We start from the raw sequence: 26,517 nt of genomic DNA on the forward strand, positions 1-26,517 counted from the left end.
TTTGAAGCAAGGGTGTTAAATTTGAATAAGAGAAATTATGAAGACATAAGGCACAAAATAACTGAAGTAAATTCAAAAAATACATTAAAAGCGGTACTAAGCAATGGATATTCTTTAAAGGGGGGCTGCACAACATACAACAACTATTGTCACTGTCAGCAATCACTTGCTAACAAATATGACTGTTCCACTTCACTGGAATACAGCAACTCTACACTCATTCAAGATGTAAAAACTCAAAATTGATTAATCAACCGTAGCTAACAAATAAGTTCATAGTTTTTGCAGAAGATTAAAAGAAAACGCCTATACAGTTTCCAGAAACAGTAGCAATTGAGAGGTTTGTAGAATACAAAGGAAAAGATAAAGGAACTGATAAAGACAGAGGGAACAGAATATGAATGCAGAGATAATGGGAACTGCAGATGCTGGAGATTCCAAGATAATAAAATGTGAGGCTGAATGAACACAGCAGGCCAAGCAGCATCTCAGGAGCACAAAAGCTGACGTTTCGGGCCTAGACCCTTCATCAGAGAGGGGGATGGGGGGAGGGAACTGGAATAAATAGGGAGAGAGGGGGAGGCGGACCGAAGATGGAGAGTAAAGAAGATAGGTGGAGAGGGTGTAGGTGGAGAGGTAGGGAGGGGATAGGTCAGTCCAGGGAAGACGGACAGGTCAAGGAGGTGGGATGAGGTTAGTAGGTAGCTGGGGGTGCGGCTTGGGGTGGGAGGAAGGGATGGGTGAGAGGAAGAACCGGTTAGGGAGGCAGAGACAGGTTGGACTGGTTTTGGGATGCAGTGGGTGGAGGGGAAGAGCTGGGCTGGTTGTGTGGTGCAGTGGGGGGAGGGGACGAACTGGGCTGGTTTAGGGATGCAGTCGGGGAAGGGGAGATTTTGAAACTGGTGAAGTCCACATTGATACCATATGGCTGCAGGGTTCCCAGGCGGAATATGAGTTGCTGTTCCTGCAACCTTCGGGTGGCATCATTGTGGCAGTGCAGGAGGCCCATGATGGACATGTCATCAAGAGAATGGGAGGGGGAGTGGAAATGGTTCGCGACTGGGAGGTGCAGTTGTTTGTTGCGAACTGAGCGGAGGTGTTCTGCAAAGCGGTCCCCAAGCCTCCGCTTGGTTTCCCCAATGTAGAGAAAGCCGCACCGGGTACAGTGGATGCAGTATACCACATTGGCAGATGTGCAGGTGAACCTCTGCTTAATGTGGAATGTCATCTTGGGGCCTGGGATGGGGGTGAGGGAGGAGGTGTGGGGACAAGTGTAGCATTTCCTGCGGTTGCAGGGGAAGGTGCCAGGTGTGGTGGGGTTGGAGGGCAGTGTGGAGCGAACAAGGGAGTCACGGAGAGAGTGGTCTCTCCGGAAAGCAGACAGGGGTGGGGATGGAAAAATGTCTTGGGTGGTGGGGTCGGATTGTAAATGGCGGAAGTGTCGGAGGATAATGCGTTGTATCCGGAGGTTGGTAGGGTGGTGTGTGAGAACGAGGGGGATCCTCTTGGGGCGGCTGTGGCGGGGGCGGGGTGTGAGGGATGTGTCGCGGGAAATGCGGGAGACGCGGTCAAGGGCGTTCTCAATCACCGTGGGGGGGAAGTTGCGGTCCTTAAAGAACTTGGACATCTGGGATGTGCGGGAGTGGAATGTCTTATCGTGGGAGCAGATGCGGCGGAGGCGGAGGAATTGGGAATAGGGGATGGAATTTTTGCAGGAGGGTGGGTGGGAGGAGGTGTATTCTAGGTAGCTGTGGGAGTCGGTGGGCTTGAAATGGACATCAGTTACAAGCTGGTTGCCCGAGATGGAGACTGAGAGGTCCAGGAAGGTGAGGGATGTGCTGGAGATGGCCCAGGTGAACTGAAGGTTGGGGTGGAAGGTGTTGGTGAAGTGGATGAACTGTTCGAGCTCCTCTGGGGAGCAAGAGGCGGCGCCGATACAGTCATCAATGTACCGGAGGAAGAGGTGGGGTTTGGGGCCTGTGTAGGTGCGGAAGATGCACCTACACAGGCCCCAAACCCCACCTCTTCCTCCGGTACATTGATGACTGTATCGGCGCCGCCTCTTGCTCCCCAGAGGAGCTCGAACAGTTCATCCACTTCACCAACACCTTCCACCCCAACCTTCAGTTCACCTGGGCCATCTCCAGCACATCCCTCACCTTCCTGGACCTCTCAGTCTCCATCTCGGGCAACCAGCTTGTAACTGATGTCCATTTCAAGCCCACCGACTCCCACAGCTACCTAGAATACACCTCCTCCCACCCACCCTCCTGCAAAAATTCCATCCCCTATTCCCAATTCCTCCGCCTCCGCCGCATCTGCTCCCACGATAAGACATTCCACTCCCGCACATCCCAGATGTCCAAGTTCTTTAAGGACCGCAACATCCCCCCCACGGTGATTGAGAACGCCCTTGACCGCGTCTCCCGCATTTCCCGCGACACATCCCTCACACCCCGCCCCCGCCACAACCGCCCCAAGAGGATCCCCCTCGTTCTCACACACCACCCTACCAACCTCCGGATACAACGCATTATCCTCCGACACTTCCGCCATTTACAATCCGACCCCACCACCCAAGACATTTTTCCATCCCCACCCCTGTCTGCTTTCCGGAGAGACCACTCTCTCCGTGACTCCCTTGTTCGCTCCACACTGCCCTCCAACCCCACCACACCCGGCACCTTCCCCTGCAACCGCAGGAAATGCTACACTTGTCCCCACACCTCCTCCCTCACCCCCATCCCAGGCCCCAAGATGACATTCCACATTAAGCAGAGGTTCACCTGCACATCTGCCAATGTGGTATACTGCATCCACTGTACCCGGTGCGGCTTTCTCTACATTGGGGAAACCAAGCGGAGGCTTGGGGACCGCTTTGCAGAACACCTCCGCTCAGTTCGCAACAAACAACTGCACCTCCCAGTCGCGAACCATTTCCACTCCCCCTCCCATTCTCTTGATGACATGTCCATCATGGGCCTCCTGCACTGCCACAATGATGCCACCCGAAGGTTGCAGGAACAGCAACTCATATTCCGCCTGGGAACCCTGCAGCCATATGGTATCAATGTGGACTTCACCAGTTTCAAAATCTCCCCTTCCCCGACTGCATCCCTAAACCAGCCCAGTTCATCCCCTCCCCCCACTGCACCACACAACCAGCCCAGCTCTTCCCCCCCACCCACTGCATCCCAAAACCAGTCCAACCTGTCTCTGCCTCCCTAACCGGTTCTTCCTCTCACCCATCCCTTCCTCCCACCCCAAGCCGCACCCCCAGCTACCTACTAACCTCATCCCACCTCCTTGACCTGTCCGTCTTCCCTGGACTGACCTATCCCCTCCCTACCTCTCCACCTACACCCTCTCCACCTATCTTCTTTACTCTCCATCTTCGGTCTGCCTCCCCCTCTCTCCCTATTTATTCCAGTTCCCTCCCCCCATCCCCCTCTCTGATGAAGGGTCTCGGCCCGAAACGTCAGCTTTTGTGCTCCTGAGATGCTGCTTGGCCTGCTGTGTTCATCCAGCCTCACAGAATATGAATGCAGTTTGGCATATGACAAAAATTAACTCTCAAAGCTTTGACAGGCATGTCAAAAGGCAACATCTGGTGAAAACAAATGTGGGTCCTTTAAAGGCTGAGTCAGGAAAATTTGCAATGGAGTATAAAGAAATGGCAGAGAAGCTAAATGATTACTTTGCATCAGTTTTCACAGAGGAATATTCAAGAAATCTCCTGGAAGTGGATATCCAAGTGGTTAGGGAGAATGAGGTGTTGTAGGAACTAGCATTAGTAAAATGATTATTTTTGAGAAATTAATGGGGCTGGAAGATGATTAATCCCCAAGTTCTGATGATCTTCATGCCAGGTCACTGAAGGATGTAGCTACCGTGATTCGGTAATTATCATCCAAAATTCTATGAACTTTGGAATAATTCCTGTAGATTGGAAGGTAGCAAAAGTCAACCTCACTATTTAATTAGGAAGCAAGATACAAAATGCCAAACTACAAGCCCTTCAGCCTTAAATCAGCAGTGGGGTAAAACTACAACTATAAAGGTTAAGGTAAATCCAATGATCTGATTGGACACAGTCAGCATTATTTTGCTAATGGCAAATTGTATTTAACAAATTGAGTTTTTTTGAAGTTGTCACTAACAAAATTGATAAAGGAGAACCAGCGAATGTTGTACACTTGGATTTCCAGGAGGCTGGTTAGAAAGATTAGAGCACACGGGATAGGTGGTTATGTAGCAGCATAGAATAACGATTGGCTAACAGAAAACTTAACAGGAATAAATGTCATTCTATGTAAACAGGCTATGACTAGAGGGGGATTGCAAGGATCGGTGCTTGGGCTTCAGCTGTTCACAATATATTAATGATTGAGATAGGATTAATGTAATGATCCTGTATTTGCAGATGAAACAAAGCTAAGTGGAAACATATGTTCCGTGGAAGATTTAAAGTGGTTTCAGGGGGACTGGACATGGTTATTGAAAAGAATATGGCAGATGGAATATGATGTGGAAAAACAACATTATCCAGAGTCAGGATAAACAGATGTGTACAATATTTATTTAATGGTAAGAGGCTAGAAAGTGCAGATGTGCAAAGGGACCCAGGTATCCTTGGCAAAACTCACTGAAGGCTAATAAGCACATGCAGAAAGCTAAGAAGATGAAAGTAATGTTAGGTTTGAATACAGAAAGACTGAAGTTTAGCTTCAACTGAATAAAAGCTGACTAGACCATACCTGGAGTAGTGTGCGCAGTCTAAGTCTCCTTATCTCAGGAAAGATAGGATTGCCATAGAGGGAGTGCACCAGCGGTTCACCAGATCTGTTCCCAGAATGGGCGCAGAAAGGGGGAGGCCAAGTCACTAAGTGTATTCAAGACACAGATAGATAAATTCGTGATTAGTAAGGGGATCAAGGGTTACATAGAGAAGGCTAGAGATTCGAATTGAAAAACATATCAGCTGTGATCAAATGTCAGAGAAGACTCAATGGCCTAATTCTGCTCTTATCATTTATGGTTTTCTGGTCTGTCTCCTATGAAGAGAGATTAGGCAAACCAGGCCTGTGTTCTCTAGAAGTTTGAAGAATGAGAGCTGATCTCATTGAAACCTACTTAAACAGAAAGGCAGGGTATATGCAAGTTTCTCCTCTTTGTATTAAAGCAAATGCCACCAAGGTCCAGAGGAGAAATTATTTTACTTGGCAGGTTGTGAACCTTTAGAATACTCTATCACAGAATGCTGTGAAGACTCAGTATTTGAGTAGGTTTAACATAGAGATTGACAGATTTCTGATTACTACAGGCATACAGGGTTATGTAGTTATAGTTAGCAAAAAGCAAAATGTTCAATCAGCCAAAATTCTACTGAATGGTAGGGCTGAATGGCATACTTATGTCTCTATGTTCCATTTATCCCAACTCTATTACTGGTAGTTCTCTACTAATAAGTTAGTAGTCCCACCCCTGTAATAAAATTGCCCAACACCATGAAATCTTACCCTGTATAGTAACCTCTTACATTACTGCATAGTTTTTATTTAGATCATTAATTCGAAAGACAAACTCATATCAGTTTTTTGGTTGAACAGATCAGCATGAAATAAGTTTAGGCAGTCTAAATCCACTGCATAGTTAATTTTAAAAAAACATCAAAATTAAAGAGCACTTCAATCTCTTACCTTCAGGAGACGGTCACAAAAACATTCTACAAACTCATCTTCTGGACCACCCTTTCCAGTTTATATTATGTTAAAGTTTCCCACAAGTATTACACTGCCTTTGTTACATATGTTCAGTCTATAAACTAACCCCACCAGCATTTTCTGACTTCTTGTCCCTAATTCTACTTCATAATCTTCTGAGCCCAGATTCATCCTCACGAAGCTTATGATCCCATCTCTTATTATCAGCCTCCTTTGCCACTTTATCTGCTTTCTTGAAACAGTGTACGCTGAAATATTAATCCATGTCTCTCAAATGATGTTTAAATCTAATTCACATATCTCTTGTGTTGCTAGTCTGTTTCCACACATTCAGACAAAGAACCTTTAACTTTTTTTACTATCATTCCTGGCAAGGTCAGGAGTTTATCAAAATACTCAAATCTTACATCTTTGAGTATTAAATTTTTAAGCATTTCTTTCATGAGCCATGGGCATCTCAGGTAAGGTAAGGCCAGCATCTGCCACCCAACACCTTTGTCCTTGAATAAAGTAGCTTCCTCAGCTAGTTGAGACAGCAGTTAAGAGTAAAGCACATTGTTGTGGAAACAGTCTGAGCTGTACAGCACTGAAACAAACTGTTTGATCCAATTTGTCCTTGCTGACCAGATATCCTAAATTAATCTAGTCCCATTTGCCAGCATTTGGCTCATGCCTCTCAAAGCCCCCATACTCCTATAACCCATCCGGATGCTTTTTAAATGTTGCGGTTGTACCATCCTCCACCACTTCCTCTGGCAGCTCATTCCTTACATGCACCACCCTCTGCGTAAAAAAAATGTTGTCTCTTAGACCCCTTTTAAATCTTTCACCGCTCCCCTTAAAGCTATGACCTCTGGTTTTGGACTCCTACAACCTGAGGAAAAGACCTTGGCTCTTCATCCTATCCTTGCCCATCATGATTTTATAAACCTCTAAAAGGTCACCCCTCAGCCTCCAATGCTCCAGGGGAAATAACTCCAGCCTATTTAGCCTTCCCCTAAAGCTCAAACCCTCCAACCCTGGCAACATCCCTGTAAATCGTTCCTGAACTTTTCACAACATCCTTCCTATAGCAGACAGACCAGAATTGCACAAGGTATTCCAAAAGTGGCCTAACCAACGTCCTGTCCAGCTGCAACATGACTGCCCAACTCCCATATTCAATGCGCTGACCAATAAAGGCAAGCATATCAAACACTTTTTCACTATCCTAGCTACCTACAAGTCTACTTTCAAGGAAATATGAACCTACACTCCAACGACTCTGTTCAGAAACACTCCCCAGCACCTTACCATTAAGAGTATTAATCCTGCCCTGATTTGCCTTCCCAAAATGCAGCACCTCACATTTATCTAAATTAAACGATCTATCACTCCTCAGCCCATTGGTCTGTATAATCAAGGACCCATTGTACTCCAAGGTTATTTCCTTCACTGTCCACTACACCTCCAACTGTAGCATTATCTGCAAACTTATTAACAATGCCTCCTATATTGACAAACAAATCACTTATGTAAATGACAAAAAGTAACGGACCCAACACCGATCCTTATGGCACACCGCTGGTCACAGGCCTCCAGTCTGAAAAGCAACCCTCCATTACCAGCCTGTTTTCTACCTTCAAGCCAGTTCTGTGTCCAAATGGCCATTGCACCCTGCAATCAAGCCTTGCTAAACAGTCTACCATGAGGAACTTTATCGAGCACCTTACTGATGTCCACATACATCACCTCCAGTGCTCTGCTCTCACCAAGCCTCTTCATAATTTCTTCAAAAAACTCAATCAAGTTAGTGTGACACGATTTCCCACACAAACTATGCTGATTATCCCTAATCAGCCCTGGCCTTTCCAAATACATCTAAATCCTGTCCCTTAAGATTTCCTCCATCAACTTGCCCACCACTGATGTCAGGCTCACCAGTCTATAGTTCCCTGGCTTTTCCTTACTACCTTTCTTAAATAGTGGCACCACGTAACCCAAACTCCAGTCTTTCAACATTTCGCCTGCGGCAATCAATGATACAAATATGTCAGCAAGGGGCCCAGCAATCTCTTCCCTAGATCCCCACAGTTCTAGTGACACTTGATCAGTTTCCAGGGATTTATCTACTTTTATGTATTTTAAGACATCCAGCACCAGCTCCTCTGCAATATGGACATTTTTCAAGATGCCGTTATTTATTTTTTCATGTTCTCTATCTTGCATATCCTTCTCCAAAGTGAACAATGATGAAAAATACTTATTTAGTGAGATCTGAAGTCAAATAGGCCAGACCAGTGAAAATGGCAGATTTGCTTCCCAAGGGACCTTAATAAACAACACTTGTTCATAGAATTCATGACGGTTGCCATAGTTGCGAAGATGAGCTTTATATTCAAGATGTTAACTTAAATTTCATCAGTTGCAAACATGGAATTTGAACTCATGTTCTCAGATGATTAGACTGGGGCTCTGGATTAATAGTCCAGCAACTTGGCCATTATGTCATCATCTCCTCACATACTACATTACATTACAGGGACATAAAATAAATGTACTGATTTACAGTCAAAGTTATATAATCCCTCTTAAACAATTTGGACAGCAATATGAAACAACTGCTGCTGGATATCATTAAATTTTACTCATCTGAATTGAAAAAGATAATCACAATGTTTTAACTGGTGAATTCTATCAGCTTAAATGTGTTCTAAATGGCCTTCTCCCAGCTATAAACTAGTTGTAAGGCAGTTTGAAACAAGAATGGTATGTGGGGATATGCTCCCACTACCACACCGTGAACGAATACAGCATGCATTCTATTGATGATATTACTTCAGGGAAAATTCAACACATTCCTAGTTGACCGCTGACCAGCACTTGTAAAATTCATGAAGGTGAAGCACCACCAGGAAGGTTGTACAGAATTCTTTCTTTCATGACTTTTGATGTCAGAGCAGCTGACTGTACATTAAATATTATTCCAGCTCCACTATATCCCTTACAAAAATAGGATTAATTGTGTAAAAATAAAAATCACTTTCCACCAAACTTTGTTCTGTATTCTTCCTTTCTGATAAGGAGCTACATAATCCATTTCTTAATCCACAAATCTACAATAGATCTTAACGTATTTTTATTCAGAAAGAAATCTTAGATTTTATCATTCTTGTTTTAATCTCCCAAATTGTATCTTTATTGACCATTCAAAATCCAGCAAGATGCACACTAATGGCTCTTGTATACTTGATTTCATCCCGAGAAACTAGCTCTGATCATGTCAATTCATTGTCGGTGATCAAAGTACAAAAATGCATCAACAACATTTAATATAATGAAGGGTTTCACTCAAGGAACTATTTAGATGTCTAATACTTCTTAATGGTAAAACTGTAAATTAATAAGTACCTCATACAGTAGGCCACACAGACCCTTAAACTTTATCCACATTCAGCATGATTATAATTAATCTGATTTTGGTGTTGAATCCACTTTTGTGTTTGATGTCATACCTGGCAGAATGGAATATGACAGTGGTGGCTGAGAAATCCTCTCAGCCCTAAAAGACTCAAACAGATTTTTTTAAAATCAATCTGCTCAGACATGTTATGACACTCCTCTGGTGCAGATATGACTCAAAACCGCCATGGCCCAGAGGTAGGGACAGTACCATGCATTACAAGAGTTCTCAACTCCCTCAGGATTGATATTTTCTAACCAACAAGTTCAGAAATGATATCACACAATGCCAAAGCAGGTCAGACTTGAACCTGGACCTCCTGACTCAGAGGTAGAGACACAATCATTGTGCCACAAGAGTCCTGTAACTCCCTCAGGATAGATATTTTAATTAACCTATTCAAATGTGTTATGTCACACTAATGGAGCAGGTGGGATTCAAACTGGGTCTTCTGGCTCAGAGATAAAGACATCACTTTTGCACTACAAGAGCCACAACTCACTCAGGATATTGCATTTTTTCTAATCAACCTGTTCCGAGATGCTATGACAGACCTCTGCAGTAAGTGGGTGCTCAACCTAGGCCTCCTGCTTCAGAGGTAGTTGGGCTGGCAAGAAAATTTCATGTTGTTCAAGTGTTAGGCAATAACAATACCAAACAGGAGAGGATCCAACCACTTCAACAGTCAACACTTCACCTTCAACAACTACACCAGCCACATAAACATAGCAGGAACAAAAACAAAGTTGCTGGAAAAGCTCAGCAGGTCGAGTAGCATCTGTGATGGGGAAAAACAGAGTTATCCGTAGGACCATAAGACATAGGAGTGGAAGTAAGGCCATTTGGCCCTTCCAATCCACTCCGCCATTTAAATCATGGCTGACGGGCATTTCAACTCCACTTCTCTGCACTCTCCCCGTGCCCTTGATTTCTTGTGAGATCAAGAATGTATCGATCTCTGCCTTGAAGGCACCAACGTCCCGACATTAACATTTGGTGTCCTTCACAGATGCTGCTAAGCCTGCTGAGCTTTTCCAGCAACTTTGTTTTTGTTCCTGATTAACAGCATATTTAAACATAGCAGTATTTGCTCACACCGAAACGGAGTGACAACTGCGCGCACTTGCTCACTTGAAACCATACATGCGTATGTTGCTGCGCCATGCCCAAAGTGTACACCACTTGTGCACAAAACAGCCATGACACTGAAACAGGGTTCAGTGACAGAAAACATCTCCCAGAGCATGGCAAATTGGGGGGGGGGATTGGAGAAGACTTGGTTATGGGCTGGGGGACATTGAAGAGGCTTCTCCCTTTCTCCTCCCTTCTCGATTTCCAAGATCCCTCCTCCCACTCCCGATCCCCACCCCAATGCCCCCAGCCAAGTCCTGATCTCCAAGGAAACCATGCATGTGCCGAAATCACCTCCCTAGAGAATAACTGCACATTTCTCGGTGTCAGCAAATGATTATTCCATCTATAAGAGTGGGTCACAGGCTAGGAATTCTACGGCAGGAAATTCATTTCCTGACATTCCCAAAGCCAATCCACTACAAGTCTCAAGTTTCATGGAGTACATGCCACTTGCCAGGACAAATACCCTTCATTCAATACAGGATGCTCAACACCATCCATGGCCATTTGAGAAGCAACCCTGTTCACCACCTCAAAATTCACTCCCTCCACTACTGGAGCAGTACAGCAATAATGCGTATAATCTAAAATATACACTGGAACAGTTCACCACCCTTTCAACAGCACAGGTCAACAAATTTTACCATCTAATAGAACTAGGATAGCAAATGCCCGAGAAGACTAACATTTGCAAGTCTCCCTCCAACTCACATTCAATCCTTACTTGGAAATATATTGCCTAATCTTGATTGTTGTCAGGTCAGAAATCCTGTAACATTCTCCCTCACACCAATCTGTATGCACTTTCATCACCTGCAACACAAGTTCGCTTACCACTTATTTGCAAGACAATTAGGGATGTATTAAAGTCTAGCCTTGCTTGTAATGCCTTGAACTATTAAACATTTATTGCTTGATTAGTACTCTGCTTCTGTGATATAAATATTAAAATGCTAAAAATCAAACATTATGTCATAGCTCAAAAATATATTACCTTCAAACCCACATCCCAAAGGTTTGAATGATATAGACTCACTTTTCAGCTCAACGGCAAAACATTTTGACGAACAGGTGGTAATGCACAAACAACCAGGGTAAAATAATATTTACTGCAGCTGCAAAATGATCATAAATCTCAACACCACAGAAGCAATTAAAACATAATTTATACTTAAAATGAGGACTCAAGAATTTGTTCACCTAAGCTCATTAATTGACTTTCATCTCTTTTAAACTGCGTCTGTGCAAGTAGCCTCCCTTTCCCATTAGAAAAAACGAGTTGAAGGGAGAAGTTCCATTTTGCATCAAGATTTTAAAAAGTGAGCCAAGTTGAAATCAATCAAAAAATCAGTACAAAATGCACAAACTTTTGTTTTAAAGGCTGAGCTTTATAGTTGGGAGGAGACACTAAGTGACAAGAAGGATTTCTATTCTGCACTCCTAAATACCAAGTACTGCAACGAGGTCTCAATAAAAAGAGAAAACAAGAGGTGGAGGGTGCAAAATGGGTGTGTTGTGACAGCTGCAGTGCTGGATGACTGAAAGGAAATCAAAACCAAAAGAACTGTGGATGCTGTACATCAGGAACAAAAACAGGATATTTTAGTCCTTCACAGATGCTGCCAGACCTGCTGCGCTTTCAGCAACTTCTGTTTTTGTTCCTGAAAGGAAATCAAGATGGATACTAACCATGGAATATGGGCTGTGACATAGGCTGCAAACTGCAGGTGATGAGAATATTTCCCCCCTCCCCCCCAAATTAATTCATGGAACGTGGCTATTGCTAACAAGACCACTGCCCATCTCTAACTGCCCTCTTAAAAGGCATTTTGAAACATTATTGCACATCTAATTCTCTACCACAGCACTATTAAATAGGGAGTTTCAGCACTTTTCTTGCACGGACAATGAAGGAACAATGATATGTAGTTTATAGGGAGGCAGGTAAGTCACTCAAATGCCTAGCTTTCGATCTGCTCTTTTGGCACCAATATGTATGATCTTAACTTGATCCAATTAAGTTTCTGATTACACAGTAACATCCAGAACGTTGATGGTAAGGATTCAGTACTTTCGTTGAACGTCAGAGGAATCTGGCCAGGCCCTTGCATTGAAGGTGTTCATTGCTTAGACCATAAGACATCCATAAGACATAGTAGGCCATACGGCCCATCGAGTCCACACTGCCAGTTAATCATGGCTGATGGGCATGTCAACTCCACTTACCCGCACTCTCCCAGTAGCACTTAATTCCTATAAAACAGAATCATTTGTGGAAGCCTTAATGTTATTTAGGTGTTGCTGCTTGAGGACAGGCAGCTTCATTAGCTGAACAGCTGCAAATGCAACAGAACATAAAACAGAACAATACAGCGCAGAACAGGCCTTTCGGCCCTCGATGTTGCGCCGACCTGTGGACTAATCTAAGTCACTCCCCCTACACTATCCCATCATTATCCATATGCTTATCCAAGGACTGTTTAAATGCCCCTAATGTGGTCGAGTTAACTACATTGGCAGGCAGGGCGTTCCATGCCCTTACCACTCTCTGAGAAAAGAACCTGCCTCTGACACCTGTCTTAAATCTATCACCCCTCAATTTGTAGCTACGCCCCCTTGTACAAGCTGAAGTCATCATCCTCGGAAAAAGACTCTCACTGTCCACCCTATCTAATCCTCTGATCATCTTGTACGTCTCTATTAAATCCCCTCTTAGCCTCCTTCTCTCCAATGAGAACAGACCCAAGTCTCTCAGCCTTTCTTCGTAGGGCCTGCGCTCCAGACCAGGCAACATCCTGGTAAATCTCCTCTGCACCTTTTCCAATGCTTCCACATCCTTCCTGTAATGGGGCGACCAGAACTGTAAGCAATATTCCAAGTGAGGCCGCACGAGCGTTTTGTACAGTTGCAGCATGACATCACAGCTCCAGAACTCAATCCCTCTACCAATAAAACCTAAAACACCGTAAGCCTTCTGAACAGCATTATCAACCTGGGTGGAACAGTGTTCAATCATCATTGATGAACATTCCCAATTTGAGCCTTATAATAAAAGGGAGGCCATCAATGAAGGAGCTCAAGGTGTTGGAATCTAGGACATTTCCCTGGAGATTCCAATTAATCTCTAATCCTGGAATGTTATGCTGGTATTTGACGACCCTATACAAATGAAAGCATGTGCAAGTCTTGAATTTCTTATATTCAAGGAAAAAAAACTTGAGCAAACCAAAAAGCAAGCTTTACATGAAGAGTTCAAAATAATGAGGCTGACACAAAAAGAAACTACCATGACTCAGGGATGAAGTTAGCAGTTACATTAGGGTGCATTAAACTGCAGAGCTAGAATATCACACAACAAATAACTCCTGAAAGCAAGCTTGTTGACTTGCTCGCCCTCGTTCAGACGTTTCATCGCAAAGTTAAGTGAAATAATCAGTGGTGCCTCCGATGAAGCAATGTTAGTATAAATTCCAAACGGAGCAGAATAAAACGTCCCTTCATCGGAGGATCCAATGATGATTTCACCTATCATAGTGATGAAATATCTAAACGAGAGCAAGCCACCGCAGCGAGCAAGTCAACAATCTTGCTCAGAACCTGAGCTAAGATCTTTACTTAAACTTTAAACACATGAAAGCACTAGTCAAGTTGTTACAATTCGAGTGGAAAATCTGGATTTGACTTATTGTCACCTATATCATTATAAAATACAGCAAAAAGTGTTGTATAGCATTGCCACTCTCCAGTGCCATCTTAAACACAGAAAAATAAAGCAAAACTTAGAATATAAAGACAGAAAATGAAAAATTAAAGAAAAAAAAAGTTCAACTTTCCAGTCCTTATTGTTAAGTGCTCCGTCATGGACCATAGGCAGACAACCAATATCAGACCCAGAAGAAAAACCTCACTCTATTCGTATTATCACACACACAACATATAACTCCAAGGAAATGTCAATTTAAAATGTGACAGCCGTTCCACTGAGTTCACAGAACAAAAAACATGTTTTAAATGACTGCACAGAAATAACTAGTTAAGACACTCTAGTCAACCCAATACAAGGAGTCAAAAAATTTTGACAATGAGAATAAAGATCACATATGCCCAGAATGCAAAGAGCTTTCTCCTGAGTACATGTGGTATTAGCTTCAAGCAGTATAAATAAGGTGAAGCCTGCTGGAGCACAACTTACAATTTCCATTCACAAACTTGGACTTACATCCAAAATTACCAATTCTGTTTACATGTCCTACAAATGGTCTAAAATACCGGTCTTGGTTATAAAGGAAATAAAACTAATAAGCGAGGGTTAAGAATATTTAACTATTTTAAGTTTATTTGAATTATAAAACTGTTTCTTCTTTTCAAATACAAATACAGTGCAGAACTTCAACTTCTGCCAAAAGCAGATTGCTAAATAATTTCATAGAAAGCATACGAAGTCATAAAGAACAATTTACCTACGAACAATGATGCTGCAAATTATGAAAACTGTGTGCTATTAAATTCTTTCAATACATCAAGAATTCTCCCTTTCAAGATGATTTAACAAGGACAACAGAGACTGGTACTTTCTCAGACTCTCATACAACAGACGTTCTCTTCAAAATTAGCCTTCATACATGACATATTGTGGACCAGTTCACAACTGACAAACAATCAAGATTTGAGCTCGCACAGAAAAAAAATTCCTCTTATGCTGAGACAAGACAAAACCTACACATTTACAATGGGATGGAGAATATAATCTGTATTTATTATTTATTTGCATAAACTTAATTAATATTTTGATGGATACATAACAACATATTCATTCTTAAGCCAATATGTTATGGGGGCACGGGGGGGGGTGGGGTGGTTTCGTGGGGGAAACAGAGTGGGGTCAGTGGTACTGAACAGACCCCAGCGGAGGGGGAAATGTGGGTGTGGCTAGTATGGGGCTGGAGTGCAAGCGTGGGCGGTCCACGGGGAGCAGGAGGGAGGGAGGGAGGGAGAGAGGGATGGGGGGGTCCGTGGGGAGCAGGAGGGAGAGAGGGATGGGGGTTCCGTGGGGAGAAGGACGGAGGGAGGGAGGGAGGGAGGGAGGGAGGGAGGGAGGGAGGGAGGGAGGGAGGGAGGGAGGGTCCGTGGGGAGCTGAAAGGAGGGAGGGTGGGTGGGGTCCGTGGGGAGGGGGAGGGAGGGGGGGAGGAAGGGAGGGGGGGAGGAAGGGAGGGGGGGAGGAAGGGTGGGGTCCATGGGGGGGAGGGAGGGAGGGAGGGAGGGGTCCATGGGGAGGGAGGGAGGGAGGGAGGGGTCCATGGGGAGGGAGGGAGGGAGGGTGGGGTCCATTGGGAGGGTGGGGTCCGTGGGGAGGGAGGGAGGGAGGGAGGGTCCGTGGGGAGGGAGGGAGGGGTCCGTGGGAGGAGGGAGTGAGGGAGGGAGGGAGGGAGGGGTCCGTGGGAGGAGGGAGGGAGTGAGGGAGTGAGGGAGTGAGGGAGTGAGGGAGTGAGGGAGTGAGGGAGTGAGGGAGTGAGGGAGTGAGGGAGGGGTCCGTGGGAGGAGGGAGTGAGGGAGGGAGGGAGGGGTCCGTGGGAGGAGGGAGTGAGGGAGGGAGGGAGGGGTCCGTGGGGAGGGAGGGTGGGGTCCGTGGGGAGGGAGGAAGTGAGGGGGGGAGGGAGGAAGTGAGGGAGGGAGGGGTCCGTGGGAGGAGGGAGAGAGGGAGGGAGGGTGGGAGGAGGGAGAGAGGGAGGGAGGGTGGGAGGAGGGAGAGAGGGAGGGAGGGTGGGAAGAGGGAGGGAGGGTGGGAGGAGGGAGAGAGGGAGGGAGGGTGGGAGGAGGGAGAGAGGGAGGGAGGGTGGGAGGAGGGAGAGAGGGAGGGAGGGTGGGAGGAGGGAGAGAGGGAGGGAGGGTGGGAGGAGGGAGAGTGGGGTCCGTGGGGAGGGAGAGTGGGGTCCGTGGGGAGGGAGAGTGGGGTCCGTGGGGAGGGAGAGTGGGGTCCGTGGGGAGGGAGAGTGGGGTCCGTGGGGAGGGAGAGTGGGGTCCGTGGGGAGGGAGAGTGGGAGGGAGGGAGGGAGGGAGGGAGGGAGGGAGGGGTCCGTGGGGAGGGAGGGAGGGAGGGAGGGACGGAGGGAGGGAAGGAGGGAGGGTGGGGTCCGTGGGGAAGGAGGGAGGGTGGGGTCCGTGGGGAGGGAGGGAGGGAGGGAGGGAGGGTGGGGTCCGTGGGGAGGGAGGGAGGGAGGGAGGGAGGGTGGGGTCCGTGGGGAGGGAGGGAGGGAGGGAGGGTGGGGTCCGTGGGAGGAGGGAGTGAGGGAGGGAGGGAAGGTGGGGTCCGTGGGGAGGGAGGGAGGGAGGGAAGGTGGGGTCCGTGGGGAGGGAGGGAGGGAGGGAAGGTGGGGTCCGTGGGGAGTGAGGGAGGGAGGGTGGGGTCCGTGGGGAGGGAGGGAGTGAGGGAGGGAGGGTGGGGTCCGTGGGGAGGGAGGGAGTGAGGGAGGGAGGGTGGGGTCCGTGGGGAGGGAGGGAGGGAGGGTGGGAGGGTGGGGTCCGTGGGAGGAGGGAGTGAGGGAGGGAGGGAAGGTGGGGACCGTGGGGAGGGAGGGAAGGTGGGGACCGTGGGGAGGGAGGGAGGGAGGGAAGGTGGGGTCCGTGGGGAGGGAGGGAGGGAAGGTGGGGTCCGTGGGAGGAGGGAGTGAGGGTGGGGTCCGTGGGGAGGAGGGAGTGAGGGAGTGAGGGTGGGGTCCGTGGGGAGGAGGGAGTGAGGGAGGGAGGGCGGGGTCCGTGGGGAGGGAGGGAGGGAGGGCGGGGTCCGTGGGGAGGGAGGGAGGGAGGGCGGGGTCCGTGGGGAGGGAGGGAGGGAGGGTGGGGTCCGTGGGGAGGGAGGGAGGGAGGGAGGGAGGGTGGGGTCCGTGGGGAGGGAGGGAGGGAGGGAGGGAGGGTGGGGTCCGTGGGGAGGGAGGGAGGGAGGGTGGGGTCCGTGGGGAGGGAGGGAGGGAGGGAGGGTGGGGTCCGTGGGGAGGGAGGGAGGGAGGGAGGGTGGGGTCCGTGGGGAGGGAGGGAGGGAGGGTGGGGTCCGTGGGGAGGGAGTGAGGGAGGGAGGGAGGGTGGGGTCCGTGGGGAGGGAGTGAGGGAGGGAGGAGGGAGTGAGGGAGGGAGTGAGGGAGTGAGGGAGTGAGGGAGTGAGGGAGTGAGGGAGGGAGGGAGTGAGGGAGGGAGTGAGGGAGGGAGTGAGGGAGGGAGGGAGGGAGGGAGGGAGGGAGGGAGGGAGGGAGGGAGGGAGGGAGGGAGGGAGTGAGGGAGGGAGGGTGGGGTCCGTGGGGAGGGAGGGAGGGAGGGTGGGGTCCGTGGGGAGGGAGGGAGGGGTCCGTGGGGAGGGAGGGAGGGGTCCGTGGGGAGGGAGGGAGGGGTCCGTGGGGTCCGTGGAGAGGGAGGGAGGGAGGGTGGGGTCCGTGGAGAGGGAGGGGGGGAGGGTGGGGTCCGTGGAGAGGGAGGGGGGGAGGGTGGGGTCCGTGGGGAGGGAGGGAGGGAGGGAGGGTGGGGTCCGTGGGGAGGGAGGGGGGGAGGGAGGGTGGGGTCCGTGGGGAGGGAGGGGGGGAGGGAGGGTGGGGTCCGTGGGGAGGGAGGGGGGGAGGGAGGGGGGGGAGGGAGGGGGGGAGGGAGGGGGGGAGGGAGGGGGGGAGGGAGGGGGGGAGGGAGGGAGGGGTCCGTGGGGAGGGAGGGGGGGAGGGAGGAGGGAGTGAGGGAGGGAGGGAGGGAGGGTGGGGTCCGTGGGGAGGGAGGGAGGGAGGGGAGGGGGGGAGGGAGGGAGGGAGGGAGGGAGGGAGGGAGGGGTCCGTGGAGAGGGAGGGAGGGTGGGGTGAGGGAGTGAGGGAGGGAGGGTGGGGTGAGGGAGTGAGGGAGGGAGGGTGGGGTGAGGGAGTGAGGGAGGGAGGGGTCCGTGGGGAGGGAGTGAGGGAGGGGTCCGTGGGGAGGGAGGGAGGGAGGGGTCCGTGGGGAGGGAGGGGGGGAGGGGTCCGTGGGGAGGGAGGGGGGGAGGGAGGAGGGAGTGAGGGAGGGAGGGAGGGAGGGTGGGGTCCGTGGGGAGGGAGGGAGGGAGGGGAGGGGGGGAGGGAGGGAGGGAGGGAGGGAGGGAGGGTGGGGTCCGTGGAGAGGGAGGGAGGGTGGGGTGAGGGAGTGAGGGAGGGAGGGTGGGGTGAGGGAGTGAGGGAGGGAGGGTGGGGTGAGGGAGTGAGGGAGGGAGGGGTCCGTGGGGAGGGAGTGAGGGAGGGGTCCGTGGGGAGGGAGGGAGGGAGGGGTCCGTGGGGAGGGAGGGAGGGAGGGGTCCGTGGGGAGGGAGGGAGGGAGGGGTCCGTGGGGAGGGAGGGAGGGAGGGGTCCGTGGGGAGGGAGGGAGGGAGGGGTCCGTGGGGAGGGAGGGAGGGAGGGGTCCGTGGGGAGGGAGGGAGGGAGGGGTCCGTGGGGAGGGAGGGAGGGAGGGGTCCGTGGGGAGGGAGGGAGGGTGGGGTCCGTGGGGAGGGAGGGAGGGTGGGGTCCGTGGGGAGGGAGGGAGGGTGGGGTCCGTGGGGAGGGAGGGAGGGTGGGGTCCGTGGGGAGGGAGGGAGGGAGGGAGGGGTCCGTGGGGAGGGAGGGAGGGAGGGGTCCGTGGGGAGGGAGGGAGGGAGGGGTCCGTGGGGAGGGAGGGAGGGAGGGGTCCGTGGAGAGGGAGGGAGGGAGGGGTCCGTGGAGAGGGAGGGAGGGAGGGAGGGGTCCGTGGAGAGGGAGGGAGGGAGGGGTCCGTGGAGAGGGAGGGAGGGAGGGAGGGGTCCGTGGAGAGGGAGGGAGGGAGGGAGGGGTCCGTGGGGAGGGAGGGAGGGAGGGGTCCGTGGAGAGGGAGGGAGGGAGGGAGGGGTCCGTGGGGAGGGAGGGAGGGAGGGGTCCGTGGGGAGGGAGGGAGGGAGGGAGGGGTCCGTGGGGAGGGAGGGAGGGAGGGTGGGGTCCGTGGGGAGGGAGGGAGGGTGGGGTCCGTGGGGAGGGAGGGAGGGTGGGGTCCGTGGGGAGGGAGGGAGGGTGGGGGTCCGTGGGGAGGGAGGGAGGGTGGGGTCCGTGGGGAGGGAGGGGTCCGTGGGGAGGGAGGGAGGGTGGGGTCCGTGGGGAGGGAGGGGTCCGTGGGGAGGGAGGGAGGGAGGGAGGGAGGGGTCCGTGGGGAGGGAGGGAGGGAGGGGTCCGTGGGGAGGGAGGGAGGGAGGGAGGGAGGGGTCCGTGGGGAGGGAGGGAGGGAGGGGTCCGTGGGGAGGGAGGGAGGGAGGGTGGGGTCCGTGGGGAGGGAGGGAGGGTGGGGTCCGTGGGGAGGGAGGGAGGGTGGGGTCCGTGGGGAGGGAGGGAGGGAGGGGTCCGTGGGGAGGGAGGGAGGGAGGGGTCCGTGGGGAGGGAGGGAGGGAGGGGTCCGTGGGGAGGGAGGGAGGGAGGGAGGGAGGGAGGGTGGGGTCCGTGGGGAGGGGAGGGAGGGAGGGAGGGAGGGAGGGTGGGGTCCGTGGAGAGGGAGGGAGGGTGGGGTGAGGGAGTGAGGGAGGGTGGGGTCCGTGGGGAGGGAGTGAGGGAGGGGTCCGTGGGGAGGGAGTGAGGGAGGGGTCCGTGGGGAGGGAGTGAGGGAGGGGTCCGTGGGGAGGGAGGGAGGGAAGGTGGGGTCCGTGGGAGGAGGGAGTGAGGGAGGGAAGGTGGGGTCCGTGGGAGGAGGGAGTGAGGGAGGGAAGGTGGGGTCCGTGGGAGGAGGGAGTGAGGGAGGGAAGGTGGGGTCCGTGGGAGGAGGGAGTGAGGGAGGGAGGGTGGGGTCCGTGGGGAGGAGGGAGTGAGGGAGGGAGTGAGGGAGGGAGGGAGGGCGGGGTCCGTGGGGAGGGAGGGAGGGAGGGAGGGTGGGGTCCGTGGGGAGGGAGGGGGGGAGGGAGGGTGGGGTCCGTGGGGAGGGAGGGGGGGAGGGAGGGTGGGGTCCGTGGGGAGGGAGGGGGGGAGGGAGGGTGGGGTCCGTGGGGAGGGAGGGGGGGAGGGAGGGAGGGGGGGAGGGAGGGAGGGTGGGGTCCGTGGGGAGGGAGGGAGGGAGGGAGGGGTCCGTGGGGAGGGAGGGAGGGAGGGAGGGAGGGAGGGGTCCGTGGGGAGGGAGGGAGGGTGGGGTCCGTGGGGAGGGAGGGAGGGTGGGGTCCGTGGGGAGGGAGGGAGGGCGGGGTCCGTGGGGAGGGAGGGAGGGAGGGCGGGGTCCGTGGGGAGGGAGGGAGGGAGGGCGGGGTCCGTGGGGAGGGAGGGAGGGAGGGCGGGGTCCGTGGGGAGGGAGGGAGGGAGGGAGGGTGGGGTCCGTGGGGAGGGAGGGGGGGAGGGAGGGTGGGGTCCGTGGGGAGGGAGGGGGGGAGGGAGGGTGGGGTCCGTGGGGAGGGAGGGGGGGGAGGGAGGGTGGGGTCCGTGGGGAGGGAGGGGGGGAGGGAGGGAGGGAGGGAGGGAGGGAGGGTGGGGTCCGTGGGGAGGGAGGGAGGGAGGGTGGGGTCCGTGGGGAGGGAGGGAGGGAGGGAGGGTGGGGTCCGTGGGGAGGGAGGGAGGGAGGGAGGGTGGGGTCCGTGGGGAGGGAGGGAGGGAGGGTGGGGGGAGTGAGGGAGGGAGTGAGGGAGGGAGTGAGGGAGGGAGGGAGGGAGGGTGGGGGGAGTGAGGGAGGGAGTGAGGGAGGGAGTGAGGGAGGGAGTGAGGGAGGGAGTGAGGGAGGGAGGGAGGGAGGGAGGGAGTGAGGGAGGGAGTGAGGGAGGGAGTGAGGGAGGGAGGGAGGGAGTGAGGGAGTGAGTGAGTGAGTGAGTGAGTGAGGGAGGGAGGGAGGGAGGGAGGGAGGGAGTGAGGGAGGGAGTGAGGGAGGGAGTGAGGGAGGGAGTGAGGGAGGGAGTGAGGGAGTGAGGGAGGGTGGGGTCCGTGGGGAGGGAGGGAGGGAGGGTGGGGTCCGTGGGGAGGGAGGGTGGGGTCCGTGGGGAGGGAGGGAGGGGTCCGTGGGGAGGGAGGGAGGGGTCCGTGGGGAGGGAGGGAGGGGTCCGTGGGGTCCGTGGAGAGGGAGGGAGGGAGGGTGGGGTCCGTGGGGAGGGAGGGAGGGAGGGTGGGGTCCGTGGGGAGGGAGGGGGGGAGGGTGGGGTCCGTGGGGAGGGAGGGGGGGAGGGTGGGGTCCGTGGGGAGGGAGGGGGGGAGGGTGGGGTCCGTGGGGAGGGAGGGGGGGAGGGTGGGGTCCGTGGGGGGGGAGGGGGGAGGGTGGGGTCCGTGGGGAGGGAGGGGGGGAGGGTGGGGTCCGTGGGGAGGGAGGGAGGGGTCCGTGGGGAGGGAGGGAGGGAGGGAGGGAGGGAGGGGTCCGTGGGGAGGGAGGGAGGGAGGGAGGGGTCCGTGGGGAGGGAGGGAGGGAGGGAGGGAGGGGTCCGTGGGGAGGGAGGGAGGGGTCCGTGGGGAGGGAGGGAGGGAGGGAGGGAGGGTGGGGTCCGTGGGGAGGGAGGGAGGGAGGGAGGGAGGGTGGGGTCCGTGGGGAGGGAGGGTGGGGTCCGTGGGGAGGGAGGGGGGGAGGGAGGGTGGGGTCCGTGGGGAGGGAGGGGGGGGAGGGAGGAGGGAGTGAGGGAGGGAGGGAGGGAGGGTGGGGTCCGTGGGGAGGGGGGTGGGGAGGGGGGGAGGGAGGGTGGGGTCCGTGGGGAGGGGGGGAGGGGGGGAGGGAGGGAGGGTGGGGTCCGTGGAGAGGGAGGGAGGGTGGGGTGAGGGAGTGAGGGAGGGAGGGAGGGAGGGAGGGAGGGTGGGGTCCGTGGGGAGGGAGGGAGGGAGGGTGGGGTCCGTGGGGAGGGAGGGAGGGAGGGTGGGGTCCGTGGGGAGGGAGGGAGGGAGGGAGGGAGGGAGGGTGGGGTCCGTGGGGAGGGGGGGAGGGAGGGAGGGAGGGTGGGGTCCGTGGGGAGGGGGGGAGGGAGGGAGGGAGGGAGGGTGGGGTCCGTGGAGAGGGAGGGAGGGTGGGGTGAGGGAGTGAGGGAGGGAGGGGTCCGTGGGGAGGGAGTGAGGGAGGGGTCCGTGGGGAGGGAGGGAGGGAGGGGTCCGTGGGGAGGGAGGGAGGGAGGGAGGGGTCCGTGGGGAGGGAGGGAGGGAGGGAGGGGTCCGTGGGGAGGGAGGGAGGGAGGGAGGGGTCCGTGGGGAGGGAGGGAGGGAGGGAGGGGTCCGTGGGGAGGGAGGGAGGGAGGGAGGGGTCCGTGGGGAGGGAGGGAGGGGTCCGTGGGGAGGGAGGGAGGGAGGGAGGGGTCCGTGGAGAGGGAGGGAGGGAGGGGTCCGTGGAGAGGGAGGGAGGGAGGGGTCCGTGGGGAGGGAGGGAGGGAGGGAGGGGTCCGTGGGGAGGGAGGGAGGGAGGGAGGGGTCCGTGGGGAGGGAGGGAGGGTGGGGTCCGTGGGGAGGGAGGGAGGGTGGGGTCCGTGGGGAGGGAGGGAGGGTGGGGTCCGTGGGGAGGGAGGGAGGGAGGGAGGGAGGGGTCCGTGGGGAGGGAGTGAGGGTGGGGTCCGTGGGGAGGGAGGGAGGGGGTCCGTGGGGAGGGAGGGAGGGTGGGGTCCGTGGGGAGGGAGGGAGGGTGGGGTCCGTGGGGAGGGAGGGAGGGTGGGGTCCGTGGGGAGGGAGGGAGGGTGGGGTCCGTGGGGAGGGAGGGAGGGTGGGGTCCGTGGGGAGGGAGGGAGGGTGGGGTCCGTGGGGAGGGAGGGAGGGTGGGGTCCGTGGGGAGGGAGGGAGGGAGGGAGGGAGGGTGGGGTCCGTGGGGAGGGAGGGAGGGTGGGGTCCGTGGGGAGGGAGGGAGGGTGGGGTCCGTGGGGAGGGAGGGAGGGTGGGGTCCGTGGGGAGGGAGGGGAGGGAGGGAGGGAGGGTGGGGTCCGTGGAGAGGGAGGGAGGGTGGGGTGAGGGAGTGAGGGAGGGTGGGGTCTGTGGGGAGGGAGTGAGGGAGGGGTCCGTGGGGAGGGAGGGAGGGTGGGGTCCGTGGGGAGGGAGGGAGGGTGGGGTCCGTGGGGAGGGAGGGAGGGTGGGGTCCGTGGGGAGGGAGGGAGGGAGGGAGGGAGGGGTCCGTGGGGAGGGAGTGAGGGTGGGGTCCGTGGGGAGGGAGGGAGGGAGGGAGGGAGGGGTCCGTGGGGAGGGAGTGAGGGGTCCGTGGGGAGGGAGTGAGGGGTCCGTGGGGAGGGAGGGAGGGTGGGGGTCCGTGGGGAGGGAGGGAGGGGTCCGTGGGGAGGGAGGGAGTGTGGGGTCCGTGGGGAGGGAGGGAGGGTGGGGTCCGTGGGGAGGGAGGGAGGGTGGGGTCCGTGGGGAGGGAGGGAGGGTGGGGTCCGTGGGGAGGGAGGGAGGGTGGGGTCCGTGGAGAGGGAGGGAGGGTGGGGTGAGGGAGGGAGGGAGGGAGGGTGGGGTCCGTGGGGAGGGAGGGAGGGTGGGGTCCGTGGAGAGGGAGGGAGGGTGGGGTGAGGGAGGGAGGGAGGGAGGGGTCCGTGGGGAGGGAGTGAGGGAGGGGTCCGTGGGGAGGGAGGGAGGGTGGGGTCCGTGGGGAGGGAGGGAGGGGTGGGGTCCGTGGGGAGGGAGGGAGGGTGGGGTCCGTGGGGAGGGAGGGAGGGAGGGGTCCGTGGGGAGGGAGGGAGGGAGGGGTCCCGTGGGGAGGGAGGGAGGGAGGGGTCCGTGGGGAGGGAGGGAGGGAGGGGTCCGTGGGGAGGGAGGGAGGGTGGGGTCCGTGGGGAGGGAGGGAGGGTGGGGTCCGTGGGGAGGGAGGGAGGGTGGGGTCCGTGGGGAGGGAGGGAGGGTGGGGTCCGTGGGGAGGGAGGGAGGGAGGGAGGGGTCCGTGGGGAGGGAGGGAGGGAGGGGTCCGTGGGGAGGGAGGGAGGGAGGGAGGGAGGGAGGGAGGGTGGGTGGGAGGAGGGAGTGAGGGAGGGAGGGAGTGAGGGGTCCGTGGGGAGGGAGTGAGGGGTCCGTGGGGAGGGAGTGAGGGGTCCGTGGGGAGGGAGGGAGGGTGGGGTCCGTGGGAGGAGGGAGAGAGGGAGGGAGGGTGGGAGGAGGGAGAGAGGGAGGGAGGGTGGGAGGAGGGAGAGAGGGAGGGAGGGTGGGAGGAGGGAGAGAGGGAGGGAGGGTGGGAGGGTGGGAGGGTGGGAGAGAGGGAGGGAGGGTGGGAGGGTGGGAGAGAGGGAGGGAGGGTGGGAGGAGGGAGAGAGGGAGGGAGGGAGTGAGGGAGGGAGAGAGGGAGGGAGGGAGTGAGGGAGGGAGAGAGGGAGGGAGGGAGTGAGGGAGAGAGTGAGGGAGGGAGTGAGGGAGGGAGGGAGGGAGGGAGGGAGGGAGGGGTCCGTGGGGAGGGAGGGAGGGAGGGAGGGGTCCGTGGGGAGGGAGGGAGGGAGGGGTCCGTGGGGAGGGAGGGAGGGAGGGAGGGAGGAGGGAGTGAGGGGTCCGTGGGGAGGGAGTGAGGGGTCCGTGGGGAGGGAGGGAGGGTGGGGTCCGTGGGAGGAGGGAGAGAGGGAGGGAGGCTGGGAGGAGGGAGAGAGGGAGGGAGGGTGGGAGGAGGGAGAGAGGGAGGGAGGGTGGGAGGAGGGAGAGAGGGAGGGAGGGAGTGAGGGAGGGAGAGAGGGAGGGAGGGAGTGAGGGAGGGAGTGAGGGAGGGAGTGAGGGAGGGAGTGAGGGGTCCGTGGGGAGGGAGGGAGGGAGGGGTCTGTGGGGAGGAGGGAGGGTGGGGTCCGTGGGAGGAGGGAGGGTGGGAGGGAGGGAAGGTGGGGTCCGTGGGGAGGGAGGGAGGGTGGGGTCCGTGGGGAGGGAGGGAGGGTGGGGTCCGTGGGGAGGGAGGGAGGGTGGGGTCCGTGGGGAGGGAGGGAGGGTGGGGTCCGTGGGGAGGGAGGGTGGGAGGGAGGGAGGGTGGGGTCCGTGGGGAGGGAGGGTGGGAGGGAGGGAGGGGTCCGTGGGGAGGGAGGGAGGGTGGGGTCCGTGGGGAGGGAGGGAGTGAGGGAGGGTGGGGTCCGTGGGGAGGGAGGGAGTGAGGGAGGGTGGGGTCCGTGGGGAGGGAGGGAGTGAGGGAGGTGGGGTCCGTGGGGAGGGAGGGAGTGAGGGAGGGTGGGGTCCGTGGGGAGGGAGGGAGTGAGGGAGGGTGGGGTCCGTGGGAGGGAGGGAGGGAGGGAGGGAGGGTGGGGTCCGTGGGGAGGGAGGGAGGGTGGGGTCCGTGGGGAGGGAGGGAGGGTGGGGTCCGTGGGGAGGGAGGGAGGGTGGGGTCCGTGGGGAGGGAGGGGTCAGTGGGGAGGGAGGAGTCCGTGGGAGGAGGGAGTGAGGGAGGGAGGGTGGGGGGGGGTCCGTGGGGAGGGAGGGAGGGTGGGGTCCGTGGGGTGGGAGGGAGGGAGGGAGGGAGGGTGGGGTCCGTGGAGAGGGAGGGAGGGAGGGTGGGGTCCGTGGGGAGGGAGGGAGGGAGGGAGGGGTCCGTGGGGAGGGAGGGAGGGAGGGAGGGGTCCGTGGGGAGGGAGGGAGGGAGGGAGGGAGGGTGGGGTCCGTGGGGAGGGAGGGAGGGAGGGAGGGAGGGTGGGGTCCGTGGGGAGGGTGGGAGGGAGGGTGGGGTCCGTGGGGAGGGTGGGAGGGAGGGTGGGGTCCGTGGGGAGGGTGGGAGGGAGGGTGGGGTCCGTGGGGAGGGTGGGAGGGAGGGTGGGGTCCGTGGGGAGGGTGGGAGGGAGGGTGGGGTCCGTGGGGAGGGAGGGAGGGTGGGGGGGAGGGGAGGGAGGGAGGGAGGGAGGGTGGGAGGGGCGTCCGTGGGGAGCAGGGAGGGAGGGAGGGTGGGAGGGAGGGTGGGAGGGAGGGAGGGAGGGAGGGTGGGAGGGAGGGAGGGAGGGAGGGTGGGAGGGGCGTCCGTGGGGGGCTGGGAGGGAGGGAGGGAGGGAGGGTGGGAGGGGCGTCCGTGGGGGGCAGGGAGGGAGGGAGGGTGGGAGGGTGGGAGGGGCGTCCGTGGGGAGCAGGGAGGGAGGGAGGGTGGGAGGGTGGGAGGGGCGTCCGTGGGGAGCAGGGAGGGAGGGAGGGTGGGAGGGTGGGAGGGGCGTCCGTGGGGAGCAGGGAGGGAGGGAGGGTGGGAGGGTGGGAGGGGCGTCCGTGGGGAGCAGGGAGGGAGGGAGGGTGGGAGGGTGGGAGGGGCGTCCGTGGGGAGCAGGGAGGGTGGGAGGGGCGTCCGTGGGGAGCAGGGAGGGAGGGAGGGTGGGAGGGTGGGAGGGGCGTCCGTGGGGAGCAGGGAGGGAGGGAGGGTGGGAGGGTGGGAGGGGC

General features: G+C 56.8%; 1 protein-coding gene across 9 annotated transcripts in view; it reads right to left on the minus strand.

The window, feature by feature from the left end:
• The window catches only part of fam20b (FAM20B glycosaminoglycan xylosylkinase), a 210,825-nt gene that overhangs the window by 167,770 nt on the left and 16,538 nt on the right, over positions 1-26,517 (minus strand). For 2 of the 9 annotated variants that reach the window (XM_048539018.2, XM_048539017.2), the window contains exon 2: positions 4,758-4,882. The exons of the other annotated variants lie outside the window; for them this stretch is intronic. The gene's annotated coding sequence lies outside the window, so the exon portion shown is untranslated. The remainder of the gene's footprint in view (positions 1-4,757; positions 4,883-26,517) is intronic. 9 annotated transcript variants of the gene reach the window in all.

The sequence above is a fragment of the Stegostoma tigrinum genome, chromosome 8 (assembly GCF_030684315.1).
Source record: "Stegostoma tigrinum isolate sSteTig4 chromosome 8, sSteTig4.hap1, whole genome shotgun sequence".
Classification (NCBI taxonomy): Eukaryota; Metazoa; Chordata; class Chondrichthyes; order Orectolobiformes; family Stegostomatidae; genus Stegostoma; species Stegostoma tigrinum.